This window comes from Leucopleurus acutus (assembly GCF_964270905.1).
Source record: "Leucopleurus acutus genome assembly, chromosome: 3".
Taxonomy (NCBI): domain Eukaryota; kingdom Metazoa; phylum Chordata; class Mammalia; order Artiodactyla; family Delphinidae; genus Leucopleurus; species Leucopleurus acutus.
In genome coordinates, this window is record NC_139145.1 from 117,361,557 (window position 1) to 117,367,348 (window position 5,792).

Below are 5,792 nucleotides of genomic sequence, written 5' to 3' on the forward strand. Positions count from 1 at the left end.
GTCTCTTTAAGGTCATGGTCCTAGGACACTTGCTTTCAGGAAGCTCCATCACAGAACCTATTCACCATCCTATGAGAAGCCAAAGCCACATAAAGAGGCCCACATGTAGCTGCTTCATCCTTTGAGTCATCCCAGCCTAGGTACCATACTAGTTTCCTGTGGCTGCCATAATGAATTACTACCAACCTGGGGGCTTAAAACAACAGAAATCCACTCCCTTGCAGTTCTGAAATCTGCCAGAAATCTGAAATCAAGGTGTCGGCAGGTGTTGCCACGCTCTGAGTCTCTAAGAGAGAATCTGTTCCATTCCTCTCCCCTAATTTCTGGTGGTATCTGACAATCCTTGCCATTCCCTGGCTTGTTGACACATCAGCCCAATCTCTGCCTCCACCTTCACATCACTTTCCCCCATGTTTCTCCTCTTCTCAATTCTCTCCTTTCTCTTAAAGGACAACAGTTATTGGCTTTAGGGCGCACCCTAAACCCAGGATGATAGCATTTCAAGATCCTTAACTGTGATTACATCTTCAAAGACCCTTTTTTCAAATAAGGCCAAATTCACAGGTACTGGGGATTAGGACTTGACATATCTCTTTGGGAACCACTATTCAGCCCAATACAGCCCCAGCCATGTGCATGAGGTGGCCTAGAGATGATTCCAGCCCTCGGTTGTTTGAGTTACTGCCAGACCCTCACCATTTTCCTGGCTCAGACCCTACACATTGTAGAGCAGACATAAGCCACAATCACCATGCCTTGTTTGAAATCCTGACCTATAGAACTTCTGAGCATAATACAATGGTATTCTAAGTCGCTGAGTTTGGGATGGTTTATCACACAGTAATAGATAACTGGAAATTTCTGTTCATCTTTTAAGGGCCTGATCAAGTAACATTTCTTCAAAGAGGCCTCCTGAGATACCTCCTTCAAGTCTAACTTACATTCCCCTCTTTACTTTTCCTTTCTGGCACATATCACAATTTATAGTTATAAATGTCGTTAGGTGTTTTTCCTTTTTTTTGATTTTTGGCTGCATTGGGTCTTCATTGCTGTGCGCAGGCTTTCTCTAGTTGTGGCAAGCAGGGGCTGCTCTTTGTTGCGGTGCAGGGGCTCTAGGCGCACGGGCTTCAGTAATTGTGGCACGTGGGCTTAGTAGTTGTGGCTTGCAGGCTCTAGAGCGCAGGCTCAGTAGTTGTGGCACACGGGCTTTGTTGCTCTGCGGCATGTGGGATCTTCTGGGACCAGGGCTTGAACCCGTGTCCCCTGCATTGGCAGGCAGATTCTTAACCACTGCGCCACAAGGGAAGTCCTGTTTTTCCTTTATAAATGTCTCCCCCACTAGACCTAAGTTCCATGAGGCCAGGGACCATGTTTGTTTCATTCAACACTACGTCCTCTGTGTGTACCAGGCACACAGTAAATGCCCAACCGATACCTGCCAAATGAATCAAATTCTGAGCTTTCTGTGACTGAATCTACAACTGACGCTTCCTTGTCATCTGAACTGAGGCAGCTCTAGGAAGACATTATTTATTTAGCCTTTTTGCTCTCAGCAGATGAAATAAGCCAGCATGCAGCAAGTGGGAAGCAAAGTGTTCATTTTCCAAGGCTCAAACCTCAGTTCTTGCCGTTACGGTTCTTTGCATTTGAATAATTGCTGTGGTTTTTAATTGTGGTGAAAACAAATGAACAAAAGACAAAGCTGGTCAGACAGCCAGGCTTTGAGAGACATCTTTAATTTTTTTAAGAAGCATCTGTAAGTTCACAAATGAACCTTAAATTGTCCTTGTATGTGAGTGTGAATCTCACGATACATTCTTCCATGAAATGAAAGCTTAATGACAAATCATACAGCATAGGCTCTCCCTGGCATCTTTGCCATCATCCGTCTTGTTCTAGAAAGTGCATGGGTACAAATTCTGCTGTTACTTTTCTTGGAACAGAAAGAAAAATAGGACTTGGAACAGAAAAAAAAAAAAAAAGCCAGAAAGAAAAAGCAAAATGTGCTAAATAATACCAAGAATGGTCAGCTAAAACTTGTAAGCAGCTGTACAAATGAGTGTAGGGATAGAGCCTAAGATAAGTCAGGAGGTAGTAAGAATCTTAAAAACTGAGTATAAGCAGTTGGCGCTCACCTTTGTCACTCTCACACAGGTCACTGGTGATTGGAAGGACTCCTGACTCCCCCAGATGCATCCATCTTTCCCGCTGTAGGAATTTTAACATGATCTGCGAGACCCTACATGATAATGTTCTGTGTTTTCTCGGATTCTGTATTTGTCTATCTGGCAACCGTTAAGCACAGCACCAAAGCTCAAAGTTGCTTACCCTTCGCTGTGATCTGGAGCCCACGCTCTGAACCACTTCCTTGTCTAACTCTCACACACCAAGCCGATGTTTTCCTTGCCCTAAATCACCCCAGGGCCAGTGCCCACCTCTATAGCCAGAGCCTGCCTACATTACTCAGACTAGCCACGCCTTTGCTGCTTCTTCTGCCTTTGCTGTGGAAACCCCATTCCAGGCTGTGGCAGGGAGGCTTTCCCCTCACTCCACTTCTGCCTTGTGACCGAACCCGGTTCCTCCCGGTGTGGCCCTGTGTGGTGTGGCATGCACCATCCCCCCAGGAACTGTAAGAAATACGTTTTTCTTTCAATGGCATTAGCATTTCCACGTCATCACTCGGTCACCTACATAAATTGAAATCCATGGTGGGTACAACTGAGACTGATCAGCCCTTGGGGCCTTTTACAGTCGTTGTTTCCTCTGCCGGGAGCCCTCTTCCCCTGTGTCCACATGGCTCCTCTCTCACTGCATTGAAGTCTCTGCTCAGACCTCACGACATCCAAGCAAGGCTTCCCTGAGCACACATCTAACTAGCATGCCTATCTAGCCTAACTAGCTGTCTATCCTTTGTTTTGTTTTGCTTTGTGTTTTTTGTCTTTTTAATTTATTTATTTATTTATTTTTGACTGTGTTGGGTCTTCATTGCTGCACGCGGGCTATCTCCAGTTGTGGTGAGCGGGGGCTACTCTTTGTTGCAGTGCACGGGCTTCTCATTGCAGTGGCTTCTCTGTGTTGTGGAGCACAGGCTCTAGGCACATGGGCTTCAGTAGTTGTGGCACATAGGCCTAGCAATTGTGGTGCACGGGCTTAGTTGCTCCGCAGCATGTGGGATCTTCCCGGACCAGGGCTCCAACCTGTGTCCCCTGCATCGGCAGGTGGATTCTTAACCACTGCGCCACCAGGGAAGTCCACCCCCCTCCTTTTTTTTTTTTTTTGGGGTGCACCGGGCCTTCGTTAGGGCGCACGGGCTCTTCACTGCAGGCTTCTCTCTAGTTGTAGTGCATGGGTATGTGGGATCTTAGTTCTCAGATTCTGTATTTGTCTATTTGGCATCCATTAATCCCTTGGACTTGGAACAGAAAAGTTCCAAGATCCCCTGACCAGGGATCAAACCTGTGTCCCCTGCATTGGAAGGTGGATTCTTAACCACTGGACCACCAGGGAAGTCCCTAGATGTCTATCCTTTTGTCCTACTTTATTTTTGTTACTAGCTCTCATCACCACCTGACTCGTTTGTGTGTTCCCTCACTCTGCACCACACAGAGCTTAAGTTTTCCTAGAGCGAGGCACAGATTTTTGTTTTGTTAACAGCGAAGTTCCTACCACTTAGAACAGTGCCTGGCACACAGAGGGTGTAAAATATTTCCTAAATGATGAAATTTTATTTTTCCGGAGTAGCTGGCCTGTTAATGAGTACATGAATGGCCGAAATCTCCTTCAACTTTATAACTCTCATTGGGCCCGGAGATCCGTGAGAAGCCAGTGATCTGGATCAATAAGACATGAATTTCTAAAAGGGAGTAAGTGGTTCAAAAACATATCCTGGGGAATCGCAGGATAAAACCCCAAGCAAGCTGGTTTGTGGAATTAATACTGGGGGTTAGGACAAGTGAGCAATTACCATTCCGGAATTATCAGGCCCTCTGCCATTCCTCTGAAAATGTGCCTGGCATTGGGTTATGGGCTCTGTAACTCCGAGGGATTAAGGAAAATACTTTCCTTTATCATTTAGGAATAGCATCATGCCCCCCCATGAGGTTGAAGCAGGGTCTAGGAAGCATCTTAGCAAGGGTTGGCCCAGACACCCTTCAGTGTGTGCTGTGTGCTTTCCCTCCAGAAGGAGCCTAAATGACTGTGAACGCAGCTCACCAGTTGTACAACTCAGCTCAACACTGGTTCACACTTAATACTGGCAGCCTTTTCTCCCAATGAGCACATTTCAGAGGAAAGCTGTGTATCACACGGTGCTTATAATGATGTATCTCAAAAAGATCTGTATACCATGTAGGTAAAGAAAAGTCTAGCAATGCTGACCAAAACTGTAGAGGCTTAAAACAAGGGAGGGGAGGTGGAGGGAAGAGAGGAAGGAAGGAATTTCTGCTCTCTGAAAGACAGGAGAACTTACATTCTCACTGGTATGCCCCATTGCCTCTGTGAAAAACGTCCCCCAAATAACTTTGATGCAAGCTGATGTGGAGGCTGATCCACTACTGACCTTAAGATGTTTCCTTTACCTAACCCAGATGCTATCATTTAGAACTAAAACTAGATCAATTTTTCTCTTAGTCTCAGAGGTTAAAGACGTTATGAGATTATTGAAATGAAGAAAGTTAAAGAAAGGAGAATCAGAGAATAAGAATTTGTAAGTCTCCTTTTTCCGGTAAGCGCCCTGAGGTTACCTCTAAAAATGGTTCGCTATTCACTTGACCCAGAAAACCCCACAAAATCATGCAAGTCAAGAGGTTCAAATCTTCATGTTCACTTTAAGAACACTCGTGAAACTGCCCAGGCCATTAAGGGTATGCATATTTGAAAAGCCACTAAGTATCTGAAGGATGTCACTTTAAAGAGGCAACGTGTGCCATTCCGTCGTTACAATGGTGGGGTTGGTAGGTGTGCCCAGGCCAAACAGTGGGGCTGGACGTACGGGTCAGTGGCCCAAAAAGAGTGCTGAATTTTTACTGCACATGCTCAGAAATGCAGAGAGTAATGCTGAACTTAAGGGCTTAGATGTAGATTCTCTGGTCATTGAGCACATCCAGGTGAATAAAGCCCCCAAGATGTGGCTCAGGACTTCCAGAGCTCGTGGTCAGATTAACCCATACATGAGCTCTCCCTGCCACATTGAGATGATCCTTACTGAAAAAGAGCAGGTTGTTACTAAACCCAAAGAAGAGGTTGCCCAGAAGAAAAAGATGTCCCAGAAGAAACTGAAGAAATAAAACCTTATGGCCCGGGAATAAATGTCACAAAAAATAAATGTAAATAAAAGTAAAAAAAAGAAAAAAAATTTGTAAGTCTCTCAGACTGTCAGGGGACAGAGGTCTAACAGGCAGGGCTAACCAAGCTCTCGTCTGCATGGACCCAGATAAAGTTGGGCCACAGCCACACTGTTGTTTACTTGCCATCTGTGGCTCCTCTGTAACCGTCGCATTAACTGTTTGCAGCAGAGATGGTCTGCAAAGCTGAAAACATTGAATATCTGGCCCTTTACAGAAAAAGTTCGCTGATCTTCGGTAGCTATTAAAGGAGCAGCGTGACTTACCAGGCTATCGTGATCTTACTGAAATATTTCTGAGGACTGTATAACGCCCTTCACTTTGAGTCCCTCTTTATCAAGCAACGTTCTGAATGTAATTGGGCTTCTGGAGTATGTTTCTCTATTAAAGAAAGAGGATGTGCAGACTTGCTACACGGATTTCCAAACAACCTGGACAGTTGTATTTCTC

General features: G+C 45.2%; 1 pseudogene across 1 annotated transcript; it reads left to right on the top strand.

Annotated features, from left to right (window-relative positions):
* The first annotated feature begins 4,750 nt into the window (after positions 1-4,750).
* On the top strand, positions 4,751-5,530 carry LOC309959509 (large ribosomal subunit protein uL22-like; annotated as a pseudogene). Its single transcript has one exon. The product of its transcript is annotated as a large ribosomal subunit protein uL22-like (transcript).
* The last annotated feature ends 262 nt before the right edge of the window (positions 5,531-5,792 follow it).